The sequence below is a fragment of the Pelobates fuscus genome, chromosome 1 (assembly GCF_036172605.1).
Source record: "Pelobates fuscus isolate aPelFus1 chromosome 1, aPelFus1.pri, whole genome shotgun sequence".
Classification (NCBI taxonomy): domain Eukaryota; kingdom Metazoa; phylum Chordata; class Amphibia; order Anura; family Pelobatidae; genus Pelobates; species Pelobates fuscus.
This window is the reverse complement of record NC_086317.1, coordinates 189,460,174-189,480,610: the sequence shown is the minus strand read 5'-3', so window position 1 is coordinate 189,480,610 and position 20,437 is coordinate 189,460,174.

Genomic DNA, 20,437 nt, shown 5'->3' with positions numbered 1-20,437 from the left:
CGCTGAAGGCCTGACACCTGCTTTAAGGACACTGACTGCTATTAGCTTACACTGAAAAACTTTTTTTTCTTTGTAAAGGCACGCTATAGAGACACCAGATATGAGTGGAAAAGTACACTTGCTGAGGTTGGCAGAGCAGACGCTGAAGGCCTGACACCCGCTTTAAGGACACTGACTGCTATTAGCTTACACTGAAAAACGTTTTTATTCTTTGTAAAGGCACGCTATAGAGACACCAGATATGAGTGGCAAAGTGCACTTGCTGAGGTTGGCAGAGCACACGCTGAAGGCCTGACACCCGCTTTAAGGACACTGACTGCTATTAACTTACACTGAAAAACGTTTTTGCTTTGTAAAAGCACGCTATAGAGACACCAGATATGAGTGGCAAAGTACACTTGCTGAGGTTGGCAGAGCACACGCTGAAGCCCTGACACCCGCTTTAAGGACACTGACTGCTATTAACTTACACTGAAAAACGTTTTTGCTTTGTAAAAGCACGCTATAGAGACACCAGATATGAGTGGCAAAGTACACTTGCTGAGGTTGGCAGAGCACACGCTGAAGGCCTGACACCCGCTTTAAGGACACTGACTGCTATTAGCTTACAATGAAAAACTTTTTTTCTTTGTAAAAGCACGCTATAGAGACACCAGATATGAGTGGCAAAGTACACTTGCTGAGGTTGGCAGAGCACACGCTGAAGGCCTGACACCCGCTTTAAGGACACTGACTGCTATTAGCTTACAATGAAAAACGTTTTTGCTTTGTAAAAGCACGCTATAGAGACACCAGATATGAGTGGCAAAGTACACTTGCTGAGGTTGGCAGAGCACACGCTGAAGGCCTGACACCCGCTTTAAGGACACTGACTGCTATTAGCTTACAATGAAAAACTTTTTTTCTTTGTAAAAGCACGCTATAGAGACACCAGATATGAGTGGCAAAGTACACTTGCTGAGGTTGGCAGAGCACACGCTGAAGGCCTGACACCCGCTTTAAGGACACTGACTGCTATTAGCTTACAATGAAAAACTTTTTTTCTTTGTAAAGGCACGCTATAGAGACACCAGATATGAGTGGAAAAGTACACTTGCTGAGGTTGGCAGAGCACACGCTGAAGGCCTCACACGCGCTTTAAGGACACTGACTGCTATTAGCTTACACTGAAAAACTTTTTTTCTTTGTAAAGGCACGCTATAGAGACACCAGATATGAGTGGAAAAGTACACTTGCTGAGGTTGGCAGAGCAGACGCTGAAGGCCTGACACCTGCTTTAAGGACACTGACTGCTATTAGCTTACATTGAAAAACTTTTTTTCTTTGTAAAAGCACGCTATAGAGACACTAGATATGAGTGACAAAGTACACTTGCTGAGGTTGGCAGAGCACACGCTGAAGGCCTGACAACCGCTTTAAGGACACTGACTGATATTAGCTTACACTGAAAAACTTTTTTATTCTTTGTAAAGGCACGCTATAGAGACACCAGATATGAGTGGCAAAGTGCACTTGCTGAGGTTGGCAGAGCACACGCTGAAGGCCTGACACCTGCTTTAAGGACACTGACTGCTATTAACTTACACTGAAAAACGTTTTTGCTTTGTAAAAGCACGCTATAGAGACACCAGATATGAGTGGCAAAGTACACTTGCTGAGGTTGGCAGAGCACACGCTGAAGGCCTGACATCCGCTTTAAGGACACTGACTGCTATTAGCTTACACTGAAAAACTTTTTTTCTTTGTAAAGGCACGCTATAGAGACACCAGATATGAGTGGCAAAGTACACTTGCTGAGGTTGGCAGAGCACACGCTGAAGGCCTGACACTCGCTTTAAGGACACTGACTGCTATTAGCTTACACTGAAAAACTTTTTTATTCTTTGTAAAGGCACGCTATAGAGACACCAGATATGAGTGGCAAAGTGCACTTGCTGAGGTTGGCAGAGCACACGCTGAAGGCCTGACACCCGCTTTAAGGACAATGACTGCTATTAACTTACACTGAAAAACGTTTTTGCTTTGTAAAAGCACGCTATAGAGACATCAGATATGAGTGGCAAAGTACACTTGCTGAGGTTGGCAGAGCACACGCTGAAGGTCTCACACGCGCTTTAAGGACACTGACTGCTATTAGCTTACACTGAAAAACTTTTTTTCTTTGTAAAGGCACGCTATAGAGACACCAGATTTGAGTGGAAAAGTACACTTGCTGAGGTTGGCAGAGCAGACGCTGAAGGCCTGACACCCGCTTTAAGGACACTGGCTGCTATTAGCTTACATTGAAAAACTTTTTTTCTTTGTAAAAGCACGCTATAGAGACACCAGATATGAGTGGCAAAGTACACCTACTGAGGTTGGCAGAGCACACGCTGAAGGCCTGACACCTGCTTTAAGGACACTGACTGCTATTAGCTTACACTGAAAAACTTTTTTTTCTTTGTAAAGGCACGCTATAGAGACACCAGATATGAGTGGAAAAGTACACTTGCTGAGGTTGGCAGAGCAGACGCTGAAGGCCTGACACCTGCTTTAAGGACACTGACTGCTATTAGCTTACATTGAAAAACTTTTTTTCTTTGTAAAAGCACGCTATAGAGACACTAGATATGAGTGGCAAAGTACACTTGCTGAGGTTGGCAGAGCACACGCTGAAGGCCTGACAACCGCTTTAAGGACACTGACTGATATTAGCTTACACTGAAAAACTTTTTTATTCTTTGTAAAGGCACGCTATAGAGACACCAGATATGAGTGGCAAAGTGCACTTGCTGAGGTTGGCAGAGCACACGCTGAAGGCCTGACACCCGCTTTAAGGACACTGACTGCTATTAACTTACACTGAAAAACTTTTTTGCTTTGTAAAAGCACGCTATAGAGACACCAGATATGAGTGGCAAAGTACACTTGCTGAGGTTGGCAGAGCACACGCTGAAGGCCTGACATCCGCTTTAAGGACACTGACTGCTATTAGCTTACACTGAAAAACTTTTTTTCTTTGTAAAGGCACGCTATAGAGACACCAGATATGAGTGGCAAAGTACACTTGCTGAGGTTGGCAGAGCACACGCTGAAGGCCTGACACTCGCTTTAAGGACACTGACTGCTATTAGCTTACACTGAAAAACTTTTTTATTCTTTGTAAAGGCACGCTATAGAGACACCAGATATGAGTGGCAAAGTGCACTTGCTGAGGTTGGCAGAGCACACGCTGAAGGCCTGACACCCGCTTTAAGGACAATGACTGCTATTAACTTACACTGAAAAACGTTTTTGCTTTGTAAAAGCACGCTATAGAGACATCAGATATGAGTGGCAAAGTACACTTGCTGAGGTTGGCAGAGCACACGCTGAAGGTCTCACACGCGCTTTAAGGACACTGACTGCTATTAGCTTACACTGAAAAACTTTTTTTCTTTGTAAAGGCACGCTATAGAGACACCAGATATGAGTGGAAAAGTACACTTGCTGAGGTTGGCAGAGCAGACGCTGAAGGCCTGACACCCGCTTTAAGGACACTGACTGCTATTAGCTTACATTGAAAAACTTTTTTTCTTTGTAAAAGCACGCTATAGAGACACCAGATATGAGTGGAAAAGTACACCTACTGAGGTTGGCAGAGCACACGCTGAAGGCCTGACACCTGCTTTAAGGACACTGACTGCTATTAGCTTACACTGAAAAACTTTTTTTTCTTTGTAAAGGCACGCTATAGAGACACCAGATATGAGTGGAAAAGTACACTTGCTGAGGTTGGCAGAGCAGACGCTGAAGGCCTGACACCTGCTTTAAGGACACTGACTGCTATTAGCTTACATTGAAAAACTTTTTTTCTTTGTAAAAGCACGCTATAGAGACACTAGATATGAGTGGCAAAGTACACTTGCTGAGGTTGGCAGAGCACACGCTGAAGGCCTGACAACCGCTTTAAGGACACTGACTGATATTAGCTTACACTGAAAAACTTTTTTATTCTTTGTAAAGGCACGCTATAGAGACACCAGATATGAGTGGCAAAGTGCACTTGCTGAGGTTGGCAGAGCACACGCTGAAGGCCTGACACCCGCTTTAAGGACACTGACTGCTATTAACTTACACTGAAAAACGTTTTTGCTTTGTAAAAGCACGCTATAGAGACACCAGATATGAGTGGCAAAGTACACTTGCTGAGGTTGGCAGAGCACACGCTGAAGGCCTGACACCCGCTTTAAGGACACTGACTGCTATTAGCTTACACTGAAAAACTTTTTTTCTTTGTAAAGGCACGCTATAGAGACACCAGATATGAGTGGCAAAGTACACTTGCTGAGGTTGGCAGAGCACACGCTGAAGGCCTGACACTCGCTTTAAGGACACTGACTGCTATTAGCTTACACTGAAAAACTTTTTTATTCTTTGTAAAGGCACGCTATAGAGACACCAGATATGAGTGGCAAAGTGCACTTGCTGAGGTTGGCAGAGCACACGCTGAAGGCCTGACACCCGCTTTAACCCCTTAATGACCAAGCTTCTGGAATACAAGGGAATCATGACATGTCACACATGTCATGTGTCATTAAGGGGTTAAGGACACTGACTGCTATTAACTTACACTGAAAAACGTTTTTGCTTTGTAAAAGTACGCTATAGAGACACCAGATATAAGTGGCAAAGTACACTTGCTGAGGTTGGCAGAGCACACGCTGAAGGCCTGACACCCGCTTTAAGGACACTGACTGCTATTAGCTTACATTGAAAAACTTTTTTTCTTTGTAAAGGCACGCTATAGAGACATCAGATATGAGTGGCAAAGTACACTTGCTGAGGTTGGCAGAGCACACGCTGAAGGCCTCACACGCGCTTTAAGGACACTAACTGCTATTAGCTTACACTGAAAAACGTTTTTTCTTTGTAAAGGCACGCTATAGAGACACCAGATATGAGTGGAAAAGTACACTTGCTGAGGTTGGCATAGCACACGCTGAAGGCCTGACACCCGCTTTAAGGACACTGACTGCTATTAACTTACACTGAAAAACGTTTTTGCTTTGTAAAAGCACGCTATAGAGACACCAGATATGAGTGGAAAAGTACACTTGCTGAGGTTGGCAGAGCACACGCTGAAGGCCTGACACCCGCTTTAAGGACACTGACTGCTATTAGCTTACACTGAAAAACTTTTTTTCTTTGTAAAGGCACGCTATAGAGACACCTGATATGAGTGGAAAAGTACACTTGCTGAGGTTGGCAGAGCAGACGCTGAAGGCCTGACACCCGCTTTAAGGACACTGACTGCTATTAGCTTACATTGAACTACTTTTTTTCTTTGTAAAAGCACGCTATAGAGACACCAGATATGAGTGGCAAAGTACACTTGCTGAGGTTGGCAGAGCACACGCTGAAGGCCTGACACCTGCTTTAAGGACACTGACTGCTATTAGCTTACACTGAAAAACTTTTTTTTCTTTGTAAAGGCACGCTATAGAGACACCAGATATGAGTGGAAAAGTACACTTGCTGAGGTTGGCAGAGCACACGCTGAAGGCCTGACACTCGCTTTAAGGACACTGACTGCTATTAGCTTACACTGAAAAACTTTTTTATTCTTTGTAAAGGCACGCTATAGAGACACCAGATATGAGTGGCAAAGTGCACTTGCTGAGGTTGGCAGAGCACACGCTGAAGGCCTGACACCCGCTTTAAGGACACTGACTGCTATTAACTTACACTGAAAAACGTTTTTGATTTGTAAAAGTACGCTATAGAGACACCAGATATAAGTGGCAAAGTACACTTGCTGAGGTTGGCAGAGCACACGCTGAAGGCCTGACACCCGCTTTAAGGACACTGACTGCTATTAGCTTACATTGAAAAACTTTTTTTCTTTGTAAAGGCACGCTATAGAGACACCAGATATGAGTGGAAAAGTACACTTGCTGAGGTTGGAAGAGCACACGCTGAAGGCCTGACACCCGCTTTAAGGACACTGACTGCTATTAACTTACACTGAAAAACGTTTTTGCTTTGTAAAAGCACGCTATAGAGACATCAGATATGAGTGGCAAAGTACACTTGCTGAGGTTGGCAGAGCACACGCTGAAGGCCTCACACGCGCTTTAAGGACACTGACTGCTATTAGCTTACACTGAAAAACGTTTTTTCTTTGTAAAGGCACGCTATAGAGACACCAGGTATGAGTGGAAAAGTACACTTGCTGAGGTTGGCAGAGCACACGCTGAAGGCCTGACACCCGCTTTAAGGACACTGACTGCTATTAACTTACACTGAAAAACGTTTTTGCTTTGTAAAAGCACGCTATAGAGACACCAGATATGAGTGGCAAAGTACACTTGCTGAGGTTGGCAGAGCACACGCTGAAGGCCTGACACCCGCTTTAAGGACACTGACTGCTATTAGCTTACACTGAAAAACTTTTTTTCTTTGTAAAGGCATGCTATAGAGACACCAGATATGAGTGGAAAAGTACACTTGCTGAGGTTGGCAGAGCAGACACTGAAGGCCTGACACCCGCTTTAAGGACACTGACTGCTATTAGCTTACACTGAAAAACTTTTTTTCATTGTAAAAGCATGCTATAGAGACACCAGATATGAGTGGCAAAGTACACTTGCTGAGGTTGGCAGAGCACACGCTGAAGGCCTGACACCTGCTTTAAGGACACTGACTGCTATTAGCTTACATTGAAAAACTTTTTTTCTTTGTAAAAGCACGCTATAGAGACACCAGATATGAGTGGCAAAGTACACTTGCTGAGGTTGGCAGAGCACACGCTGAAGGCCTGACACGCGCTTTAAGGACACTGACTGCTATTAGCTTACACTGAAAAACTTTTTTATTCTTTGTAAAGGCACGCTATAGAGACACCAGATATGAGTGGCAAAGTGCACTTGCTGAGGTTGGCAGAGCACACGCTGAAAGCCTGACACCCGCTTTAAGGACACTGACTGCTATTAACTTACACTGAAAAACGTTTTTGCTTTGTAAAAGCACGCTATAGAGACACCAGATATGAGTGGCAAAGTACACTTGCTGAGGTTGGAAGAGAACACGCTGAAGGCCTGACACCCGCTTTAAGGACACTGACTGCTATTAACTTACACTGAAAAACGTTTTTGCTTTGTAAAAGCACGCTATAGAGACATCAGATATGAGTGGCAAAGTACACTTGCTGAGGTTGGCAGAGCACACGCTGAAGGCCTCACACGCGCTTTAAGGACACTGACTGCTATTAGCTTACACTGAAAAACGTTTTTTCTTTGTAAAGGCACGCTATAGAGACACCAGGTATGAGTGGAAAAGTACACTTGCTGAGGTTGGCAGAGCACACGCTGAAGGCCTGACACCCGCTTTAAGGACACTGACTGCTATTAACTTACACTGAAAAACGTTTTTGCTTTGTAAAAGCACGCTATAGAGACACCAGATATGAGTGGCAAAGTACACTTGCTGAGGTTGGCAGAGCACACGCTGAAGGCCTGACACCCGTTTTAAGGACACTGACTGCTATTAGCTTACACTGAAAAACTTTTTTTCTTTGTAAAGGCATGCTATAGAGACACCAGATATGAGTGGAAAAGTACACTTGCTGAGGTTGGCAGAGCAGACACTGAAGGCCTGACACCCGCTTTAAGGACACTGACTGCTATTAGCTTACACTGAAAAACTTTTTTTCATTGTAAAAGCATGCTATAGAGACACCAGATATGAGTGGCAAAGTACACTTGCTGAGGTTGGCAGAGCACACGCTGAAGGCCTGACACCTGCTTTAAGGACACTGACTGCTATTAGCTTACACTGAAAAACTTTTTTTCTTTGTAAAGGCACGCTATAGAGACACCAGATATGAGTGGAAAAGTACACTTGCTGAGGTTGGCAGAGCAGACGCTGAAGGCCTGACACCTGCTTTAAGGACACTGACTGCTATTAGCTTACATTGAAAAACTTTTTTTCTTTGTAAAAGCACGCTATAGAGACACCAGATATGAGTGGCAAAGTACACTTGCTGAGGTTGGCAGAGCACACGCTGAAGGCCTGACACGCGCTTTAAGGACACTGACTGCTATTAGCTTACACTGAAAAACTTTTTTTCTTTGTAAAAGCACGCTATAGAGACACCAGATATGAGTAGCAAAGTACACTTGCTGAGGTTTGCAGAGCCCACGCTGAAGGCCTGACATCCGCTTTAAGGACACTGACTGCTATTAGCTTACACTGAAAAACTTTTTTTCTTTGCAAAAGCATGCTATAGAGATACCAGATATGAGTGGCAAAGTACACTTTCTGAGGTTGGCAGAGCACACGCTGAAGGCCTGACACCCGCTTTAAGGACACTGACTGCTATTAGCTTACACTGAAAAACTTTTTTTCTTTGTAAAAGCACGCTATAGAGACACCAGATATGAGTGGCAAAGTACACTTGCTGAGGTTGGCAGAGCACACGCTGAAGGCCTGACACCCGCTTTAAGGACATTGACTGCTACTATCTTACACTGAAAAACTTTTTTTCTTTGTAACAGCACGCTATAGAGACACCATATATGAGTGGCAAAGTACACTTGCTGAGGTTGGCAGAGCAGACGCTGAAGGCCTGACACCCGCTTTAAGGACACTGACTGCTATTAGCTTACACTGAAAAACTTTTTTTCTTTGTAAAAGCACGCTATAGAGACACCAGATATGAGTAGCAAAGTACACTTGCTGAGGTTGGCAGAGCACACGCTGAAGGCCTGACATCCGCTTTAAGGACACTGACTGCTATTAGCTTACACTGAAAAACTTTTTTTCTTTGCAAAAGCATGCTATAGAGATACCAGATATGAGTGGCAAAGTACACTTTCTGAGGTTGGCAGAGCACACGCTGAAGGCCTGACACCCGCTTTAAGGACACTGACTGCTATTAGCTTACACTGAAAAACTTTTTTTCTTTGTAAAAGCACGCTATAGAGACACCAGATATGAGTGGCAAAGTACACTTGCTGAGGTTGGCAGAGCACACGCTGAAGGCCTGACACCCGCTTTAAGGACATTGACTGCTACTATCTTACACTGAAAAACTTTTTTTCTTTGTAACAGCACGCTATAGAGACACCATATATGAGTGGCAAAGTACACTTGCTGAGGTTGGCAGAGCAGACGCTGAAGGCCTGACACCCGCTTTAAGGACACTGACTGCTATTAGCTTACACTGAAAAACTTTTTTTCTTTGTAAAAGCACGCTATAGAGACACCAGATATGAGTGGCAAAGTACACTTGCTGAGGTTGGCAGAGCACACGCTGAAGGCCTGACACCCGCTTTAAGGACACTGACTGCTATTAGCTTACACTGAAAAACTTTTTTTCTTTGTAAAAGCACGCTATAGTGACACCAGATATGAGTGGCAAAGTACACTTGCTGAGGTTGGCAGAGCACACGCTGAAGGCCTGACACCCGCTTTAAGGACACTGACTGCTATAAGCTTACACTGAAAAACTTTTTTTCTTTGTAAAAGCACGCTATAGAGACACCAGATATGAGTGGCAAAGTACACTTGCTGAGGTTGGCAGAGCACACGCTGAAGGCCTGACAGAGAAAGGTTGCGCCAAAGTTAAAAAATAACCAGTAAAAACTATACAACAATAAAAATAATAAAAAATAAGTTCCAATGTGTGTCAGAAGGTCAAATGGTTTTAGTCTCTAATTCCGCTGTGGGGGTGACTTCTCTTGTTGTAATGGTTCACACCGTCTCGTGATATGGAAGACACAAGAAGAGAGGACCAATCGTGCGGAGTGTATTACAGTAAACGTAGTAGTATTAAATCTTATGTATTACACTCACATTTAGATGAGCTATAGCCAGCTCTGGGTTTGTAGGCATATAGCGGAATAATCCCCGCTTACAGGATGTGTTTTTATCTTTCTAATCTCTCTTTTTTGTTGTCTTCTGCCGCTCCGTTTGCCTCTGGGCTTAGGGTTCTTTTCTTTGTCCTTGTTGGGTATGGTGTATTTGCAAAAGTGTTGGGGTGTGTCTGAATCTCTAAAAAATGATCCTCATTTTCAATTTCGGAGTCAATAGATAATAATTGGTACCTATTGGTATGTGTAATGGGGGTTTCACTGTGATTTTTATAGTAGTGGCTAGGCCTTTGGGTTTTCGGTGAGTGTTTATAAGTATCGGGACTCCGTGCATTGTAATAATTGGAACGGGAATCTTGGTGCATAGACGTGTAGTAAGGAGTTCTTCGTGGTTTGAATGTGGCTGATCGATGGTATGAGGATGTGGGTGCATGATTCGGGTTGAAATTCCTATAATAAGGCCTCGGTTTGTGGGGGGAATGGTGAGGGGGTGGGTGAGTGGGGTGATTGGAGTTTTTAGTGACATATGGGGATTCGTGACGTGTATTTGGTGCTGGTTGTCTTTGGTATTTGTGTGGCTCTGTTCTCATATTGAGAGATTGATTTTCTGATGTGTACTTTCTATTTAGATGGTATGTCCTAACCTGTCGGTTGGCATAATCCTGTTTGTCTCTTATATATTTTTTTACTTTAATGTGTTTTGTATCTGTTTCTATCTTTTCAATTTTACTCTGAATTAAGACTGAGTTTTGTTGGTATACGTTACTTTCTGTATAGGGCATAAGTTTGTCTCTCAGGTCATTAATTTCTCTGTCTAGATTTTGAAGCTTTTGGCTTTTTTTCTTGATTAGGGTTTCCATAAGACCAAATGTACACGTTTCTAATTTACCATTCCACTCATTCATAAATTCTAGATCATCCTGGTCTGAGGTAGGTAATTTCATAAGTCTCAGGCCACGGGGTGTTATGTGTTCATCAATGTATTTTTTAAAAGTGGCAATCTCCCATTTAAGTTTAATTTCAGTCGTTAAGGCTCTTTCTAATTTAATAAATAATTCCTGTTGAGTAAAGGTGGGAGGTCTAATATAGATAGGGCTACTTGGCTGGGTGGAAAAGACATTTTCTATATCAATAGAATACTTATTTCTATAATCAAAAATAGACATATTAAAAGCAGCTAAAACCAGAGGGGTATGATAAAATACAGTAAAAGAAAAAGGGGTGTAGGTTAGCGCTAATAATATATTGGACAGGCAGCGACCTTATAGAGGGTAACCCTCTAACCCTCTATACAAGGAATACAAGGTAGAAAACAGAGAAAGGTTGCGCCAAAGTTAAAAAATAACCAGTAAAAACTATACAACAATAAAAATAATAAAAAATAAGTTCCAATGTGTGTCAGAAGGTCAAATGGTTTTAGTCTCTAATTCCGCTGTGGGGGTGACTTCTCTTGTTGTAATGGTTCACACCGTCTCGTGATATGGAAGACACAAGAAGAGAGGACCAATCGTGCGGAGTGTATTACAGTAAACGTAGTAGTATTAAATCTTATGTATTACACTCACATTTAGATGAGCTATAGCCAGCTCTGGGTTTGTAGGCATATAGCGGAATAATCCCCGCTTACAGGATGTGTTGGTGCTTGTCCTCCAGGGGTTTGGTCCAACTTGCAGGAGAAGAAGATAAAAACAGCAGATAGTGCTCTCTGATGGTATTTTTGGGTGATGAATAAAATAAGATAAAATATACTCACAAAAGAAGTGCAGGTCTCACTGCACTTTTTGGATAGCGTTAGTGGTATAATCCCCACTTCAGGATATATAGTATAAAAATGCCAGGAAAGATAGTAAAAATTATAGTTGTGTATAAAAAATGATAATGGTGCATATATCTAACCAAAAAGTCATTTATTATTTAAAACACAATATAAAATAACCATAACGCGTTTCACCGCTGGGGCTTTATCAAAATGGTATAACATATATCCTGGCACATGAATAGTTTATATAGGTACACTAGTACTTTAAAAAATGGCGCCAAAATGACATCATAGTTAGGTGGCCAATCAGAATCATACACTGTACATTTAGAAACAGATTTAACATTGAGTTTAAAATTTTAAACCAAAGGAGTGTATCTTTAATAAAACGTTTGTTTTAATCATATCCGATCGTTATTTTTTAAAAACGAGGTTTAGAACTTCAGAAGATTAAAGTTAAAAAAATCGCACGTCACGTGACCCGCACAGCACCATGGGTAATGTAGTGCGTCGGTCACGTGATCGGCTTCTGCAGAGTGGGGAGGTCTTGTAGGCAATGCTGACGTCCAATGAGTGGGCGGCACCTATTGCATGAGGGGCGGATTGTGAAACAACACGTGACCCGCGGCCAATAGGAGGATGGCACGCGGGTCACGTGATCGGCAGATCGGCGAAAGGGCGCATGAGAAATGTAGTTTAGCGCGCCCTTTCGTTAATAAATCATTATAGACTGATAATATTTAGAAAATACATATTTAAATATGTTTCAAAGTTGGTTAAGAAGGTAAATAAATGAATGATTAGATGAATTAGTTAAGTATAACATATACTGGCTAATTCTAAATAAATGAATGGGTGAATTAATCAAGTATGAATGGTACTAGCTGATTAGGCATATCAAATATGACATTTGATGTAATAGTGCAAATAGGGAAAATAAAATGAGTATATAGACATCACATAAATAAACTTATTAAAACCAAAAAGCAATAGAGATATTTTTAGACACTTATATGTAATAAATAAATAAAAAAAATAGAATAATTAAGATGAAATAAAATAAAATAAAATAAAATAAAACAATGAGACACATCTTAAAGAGTAACTAGTAGTGGAAGCTCTACATTTTAGGCTTTCATTAAGGTGCATATACACATTTGAGCATATATATTAATGGTGAACATATAAGCGATAATGCAGTCAGGCTGGGGGTATCCCAGACTATAATGCCGTAGGTGACAGCTATGAATTGGATAGCCCCAGACTGACTGCATAAAACCATACATAATAAAATGACATTTATTAAAAAACCAATCATATTATTATAAAAAATTAAATAAATCAAAGTCAGCGTATAAGCCTTGGGGGGTTAGAGTTTGTAGATTGAACACCCACTCCATTTCTGATCTCCCTAAGATATTTTTTATGTTGCCCCCTCTCCAGGGCAATTTACATTTTTTGATACCTATACATTTTAAAAATTTGGGATCCCGATTATGTTTAATAAAGTGTTTAGACACAGAGTGATTAGGGTATCCGTTTTTTATATTCCGGCAATGTTCTGCTAATCTGGTTTTTAGACATCTGGTGGTCATACCTACATATTGGAGGCCACATGGGCACTCCAATAGATAGATGACGTTGGTGGTGTTACATCCAATAAAATCTTTAATGGTATAGTTTTTGTTGGTGATATTGGATTTAAAATTAGTAACTTTACAGTGTGTGGAGGGAGCAGTGCTCTTACACACAATGCATCTTTTGCATTTGTAAAATCCTGTAGCTCCATCTAAAAAGGTGTGTGGTGGATTTTTTATTTCCTTAGTATAGTTATCAGTTAAAATGGATCTAAAATTTGGTGCACCTCTAAAAACAATTTTAGGTTGTATTGGTAAGATTTCTTTCAGGAGATCGTCCTGTCTTAAAAGATGCCAGTGTTTTTTGATAGTTTTTTTGATAAAACCATTTTTGTTATTATAATTAAAAATTATAGGAAGGGTGGGGGCTTCCGTGTTGTTTTTATCCTTATAGGTAAGGAGGCTCTCTCTAGGTTTTTCTTTCACTGATAATATAGTGTTATCCAGTTTTGTGGGTGAATAGTTTTTTTCTATGAATTGTTTTTTTAAAACCAATGATTGTTCGTTAAAATCATTAATGTGGGAACAATTTCGACGTATTCGTAAAAACTGACTTTTCGGTGCACTCTCCAGCCATGGCTTGTAGTGACAACTGGTGTGGTCAATTGCAGTGTTAATGCATACTTTTTTAAAAAATGTTTTAGTGTGTATTGTACCTTCTTTGATAAAAATACTTAGATCTAAAAAATTAATTATCTCTTTACTATATTCACATGTTAAAACTATCCCTTTGTCGTTGGAATTAAGGTGTGATATAAAAGAGTTAAGTGAGTCCTCCGGGCCCTTCCATATAAAAAACAAATCATCAATATATCTAAAATAGGAGACCAGGTTATGCTCCCAGGCATGCTGTCCCCAGATGGCGCTGGATTCCCAGTCAGCCATAAAGAGGTTGGCATAACTGGGAGCAAACCTAGTCCCCATAGCTGTTCCCCTTTTTTGAAGATAAAAGGAGTCATAAAACCAAAAGTAATTGTTAGTTAAAATGATGTCTATACCTTCTACAATAAAATTGATCTGAGAGTCTGGAATTCTTTTTTCGTTAGATAGTATTGTTTTGACAGCATTGCATCCAAGTTGGTGGGGGATAATGGTATACAGGGAGGTGACATCACATGTAACGAGTGTAAAATCTGGTTCCCAACAAAAACCATTTAAAAATCTCAGTAGTGACATTGAATCCTTCAAATAAGATTTCATAAGTTTTACCGCTGGTTGTAGTAGGGTATCTATATATTGGGACAAATTACATAACGGAGAGTTGATCCCGGACACAATGGGTCTGCCGGGGGGGTGTTGAGCGTCTTTGTGTATTTTTGGTAAAAAATAAATTACTGGGATTTTAGGATTTTTTACAAACAGGTAATCAAATTCTTTTTTGTTCAGAATATTTTCATCTAGTCCTTTTTGTAGAAAGGTAATTATTTTTTGCTGTATGGATGATGTGGGATCCCTAGATAATTTCTCATATATAGCAGTATCGTTTAGTTGTTTATAGGCTTCATTAATATACATTGAACTCGATTGGATAACTAGACCCCCACCCTTGTCAGCAGGTTTGATAACAATTTCTTTGTCTTGTTGCAATTGTTTGATAGCTCTCTTTTCTAGTGCATTTAGGTTCTGTGCATCATATTTATTGTATTTAATTTTATTAAAATCTCTTAGCACTGATTTCTCAAACATCACTAGTGGGGCTGATTTAAAATGATAGGGATAAAAAGTAGATTTTGGTTTGAGGTCCGTGTTAATGTAAGCAGATTGCTCGGTGGAGGTAGGGGGAGGGAGGGATGACGGGGGAGGGGGATTGGTTTCTGGGTTATGCGCATTAAAAAATCTCTTAAGTGTAGCTTTACGTACGAATTTATTGACATCTAAAAATGCTTCAAAGGGTTTAAAAGAATTTGTTGGGGCATATTTTAGTCCTTTGCTTAAAACTGAAATCTGTGCTGCATTTAAAACTTTTTGTGATAAATTAAAAATGCCAGCATCTGATTCTTTCGGAGCGGTTTTTATCTTTCTAATCTCTCTTTTTTGTTGTCTTCTGCCGCTCCGTTTGCCTCTGGGCTTAGGGTTCTTTTCTTTGTCCTTGTTGGGTATGGTGTATTTGCAAAAGTGTTGGGGTGTGTCTGAATCTCTAAAAAATGATCCTCATTTTCAATTTCGGAGTCAATAGATAATAATTGGTACCTATTGGTATGTGTAATGGGGGTTTCACTGTGATTTTTATAGTAGTGGCTAGGCCTTTGGGTTTTCGGTGAGTGTTTATAAGTATCGGGACTCCGTGCATTGTAATAATTGGAACGGGAATCTTGGTGCATAGACGTGTAGTAAGGAGTTCTTCGTGGTTTGAATGTGGCTGATCGATGGTATGAGGATGTGGGTGCATGATTCGGGTTGAAATTCCTATAATAAGGCCTCGGTTTGTGGGGGGAATGGTGAGGGGGTGGGTGAGTGGGGTGATTGGAGTTTTTAGTGACATATGGGGATTCGTGACGTGTATTTGGTGCTGGTTGTCTTTGGTATTTGTGTGGCTCTGTTCTCATATTGAGAGATTGATTTTCTGATGTGTACTTTCTATTTAGATGGTATGTCCTAACCTGTCGGTTGGCATAATCCTGTTTGTCTCTTATATATTTTTTTACTTTAATGTGTTTTGTATCTGTTTCTATCTTTTCAATTTTACTCTGAATTAAGACTGAGTTTTGTTGGTATACGTTACTTTCTGTATAGGGCATAAGTTTGTCTCTCAGGTCATTAATTTCTCTGTCTAGATTTTGAAGCTTTTGGCTTTTTTTCTTGATTAGGGTTTCCATAAGACCAAATGTACACGTTTCTAATTTACCATTCCACTCATTCATAAATTCTAGATCATCCTGGTCTGAGGTAGGTAATTTCATAAGTCTCAGGCCACGGGGTGTTATGTGTTCATCAATGTATTTTTTAAAAGTGGCAATCTCCCATTTAAGTTTAATTTCAGTCGTTAAGGCTCTTTCTAATTTAATAAATAATTCCTGTTGAGTAAAGGTGGGAGGTCTAATATAGATAGGGCTACTTGGCTGGGTGGAAAAGACATTTTCTATATCAATAGAATACTTATTTCTATAATCAAAAATAGACATATTAAAAGCAGCTAAAACCAGAGGGGTATGATAAAATACAGTAAAAGAAAAAGGGGTGTAGGTTAGCGCTAATAATATATTGGACAGGCAGCGACCTTATAGAGGGTAACCCTCTAACCCTCTATACAAGGAATACAAGGTAGAAAACAGAGAAAGGTTGCGCCAAAGTTAAAAAATAACCAGTAAAAACTATACAACAATAAAAATAATAAAAAATAAGTTCCAATGTGTGTCAGAAGGTCAAATGGTTTTAGTCTCTAATTCCGCTGTGGGGGTGACTTCTCTTGTTGTAATGGTTCACACCGTCTCGTGATATGGAAGACACAAGAAGAGAGGACCAATCGTGCGGAGTGTATTACAGTAAACGTAGTAGTATTAAATCTTATGTATTACACTCACATTTAGATGAGCTATAGCCAGCTCTGGGTTTGTAGGCATATAGCGGAATAATCCCCGCTTACAGGATGTGTTGGTGCTTGTCCTCCAGGGGTTTGGTCCAACTTGCAGGAGAAGAAGATAAAAACAGCAGATAGTGCTCTCTGATGGTATTTTTGGGTGATGAATAAAATAAGATAAAATATACTCACAAAAGAAGTGCAGGTCTCACTGCACTTTTTGGATAGCGTTAGTGGTATAATCCCCACTTCAGGATATATAGTATAAAAATGCCAGGAAAGATAGTAAAAATTATAGTTGTGTATAAAAAATGATAATGGTGCATATATCTAACCAAAAAGTCATTTATTATTTAAAACACAATATAAAATAACCATAACGCGTTTCACCGCTGGGGCTTTATCAAAATGGTATAACATATATCCTGGCACATGAATAGTTTATATAGGTACACTAGTACTTTAAAAAATGGCGCCAAAATGACATCATAGTTAGGTGGCCAATCAGAATCATACACTGTACATTTAGAAACAGATTTAACATTGAGTTTAAAATTTTAAACCAAAGGAGTGTATCTTTAATAAAACGTTTGTTTTAATCATATCCGATCGTTATTTTTTAAAAACGAGGTTTAGAACTTCAGAAGATTAAAGTTATAAAAATCGCACGTCACGTGACCCGCACAGCACCATGGGTAATGTAGTGCGTCGGTCACGTGATCGGCTTCTGCAGAGTGGGGAGGTCTTGTAGGCAATGCTGACGTCCAATGAGTGGGCGGCACCTATTGCATGAGGGGCGGATTGTGAAACAACACGTGACCCGCGGCCAATAGGAGGATGGCACGCGGGTCACGTGATCGGCAGATCGGCGAAAGGGCGCATGGGAAATGTAGTTTAGCGCGCCCTTTCGTTAATAAATCATTATAGACTGATAATATTTAGAAAATACATATTTAAATATGTTTCAAAGTTGGTTAAGAAGGTAAATAAATGAATGATTAGATGAATTAGTTAAGTATAACATATACTGGCTAATTCTAAATAAATGAATGGGTGAATTAATCAAGTATGAATGGTACTAGCTGATTAGGCATATCAAATATGACATTTGATGTAATAGTGCAAATAGGGAAAATAAAATGAGTATATAGACATCACATAAATAAACTTATTAAAACCAAAAAGCAATAGAGATATTTTTAGACACTTATATGTAATAAATAAATAAAAAAAATAGAATAATTAAGATGAAATAAAATAAAATAAAATAAAATAAAACAATGAGACACATCTTAAAGAGTAACTAGTAGTGGAAGCTCTACATTTTAGGCTTTCATTAAGGTGCATATACACATTTGAGCATATATATTAATGGTGAACATATAAGCGATAATGCAGTCAGGCTGGGGGTATCCCAGACTATAATGCCGTAGGTGACAGCTATGAATTGGATAGCCCCAGACTGACTGCATAAAACCATACATAATAAAATGACATTTATTAAAAAACCAATCATATTATTATAAAAAATTAAATAAATCAAAGTCAGCGTTTAAGCCTTGGGGGGTTAGAGTTTGTAGATTGAACACCCACTCCATTTCTGATCTCCCTAAGATATTTTTTATGTTGCCCCCTCTCCAGGGCAATTTACATTTTTTGATACCTATACATTTAAAAAATTTGGGATCCCGATTATGTTTAATAAAGTGTTTAGACACAGAGTGATTAGGGTATCCGTTTTTTATATTCCGGCAATGTTCTGCTAATCTGGTTTTTAGACATCTGGTGGTCATACCTACATATTGGAGGCCACATGGGCACTCCAATAGATAGATGACGTTGGTGGTGTTACATCCAATAAAATCTTTAATGGTATAGTTTTTGTTGGTGATATTGGATTTAAAATTAGTAACTTTACAGTGTGTGGAGGGAGCAGTGCTCTTACACACAATGCATCTTTTGCATTTGTAAAATCCTGTAGCTCCATCTAAAAAGGTGTGTGGTGGATTTTTTATTTCCTTAGTATAGTTATCAGTTAAAATGGATCTAAAATTTGGTGCACCTCTAAAAACAATTTTAGGTTGTATTGGTAAGATTTCTTTCAGGAGATCGTCCTGTCTTAAAAGATGTTAGTGTTTTTTGATTGTTTTTTTGATAAAACCATTTTTGTTATTATAATTAAAAATTATAGGAAGGGTGGGGGCTTCCGTGTTGTTTTTATCCTTATAGGTAAGGAGGCTCTCTCTAGGTTTTTCTTTCACTGATAATATAGTGTTATCCAGTTTTGTGGGTGAATAGTTTTTTTCTATGAATTGTTTTTTTAAAACCAATGATTGTTCGTTAAAATCATTAATGTGGGAACAATTTCGACGTATTCGTAAAAACTGACTTTTCGGTGCACTCTCCAGCCATGGCTTGTAGTGACAACTGGTGTGGTCAATTGCAGTGTTAGTGCATACTTTTTTAAAAAATGTTTTAGTGTGTATTGTACCTTCTTTGATAAAAATACTTAGATCTAAAAAATTAATTATCTCTTTACTATATTCACATGTTAAAACTATCCCTTTGTCGTTGGAATTAAGGTGTGATATAAAAGAGTTAAGTGAGTCCTCCGGGCCCTTCCATATAAAAAACAAATCATCAATATATCTAAAATAGGAGACCAGGTTATGCTCCCAGGCATGCCGTCCCCAGATGGCGCTGGATTCCCAGTCAGCCATAAAGAGGTTGGCATAACTGGGAGCAAACCTAGTCCCCATAGCTGTTCCCCTTTTTTGAAGATAAAAGGAGTCATAAAACCAAAAGTAATTGTTAGTTAAAATGATGTCTATACCTTCTACAATAAAATTGATCTGAGAGTCTGGAATTCTTTTTTCGTTAGATAGTATTGTTTTGACAGCATTGCATCCAAGTTGGTGGGGCTGGGGCTATCCAATTCATAGCTGTCACCTACGGCATTATAGTCTGGGATACCCCCAGCCTGACTGCATTATCGCTTATATGTTCACCATTAATATATATGCTCAAATGTGTATATGCACCTTAATGAAAGCCTAAAATGTAGAGCTTCCACTACTAGTTACTCTTTAAGATGTGTCTCATTGTTTTATTTTATTTTATTTCATCTTAATTATTCTATTTTTTTTATTTATTTATTACATATAAGTGTCTAAAAATATCTCTATTGCTTTTTGGTTTTAATAAGTTTATTTATGTGATGTCTATATACTCATTTTATTTTCCCTATTTGCACTATTACATCAAATGTCATATTTGATATGCCTAATCAGCTAGTACCATTCATACTTGATTAATTCACCCATTCATTTATTTAGAATTAGCCAGTATATGTTATACTTAACTAATTCATCTAATCATTCATTTATTTACCTTCTTAACCAACTTTGAAACATATTTAAATATGTATTTTCTAAATATTATCAGTCTATAATGATTTATTAACGAAAGGGCGCGCTAAACTACATTTCTCATGCGCCCTTTCGCCGATCTGCCGATCACGTGACCCGCGTGCCATCCTCCTATTGGCCGCGGGTCACGTGTTGTTTCACAATCCGCCCCTCATGCAATAGGTGCCGCCCACTCATTGGACGTCAGCATTGCCTACAAGACCTCCCCACTCTGCAGAAGCCGATCACGTGACCGACGCACTACATTACCCATGGTGCTGTGC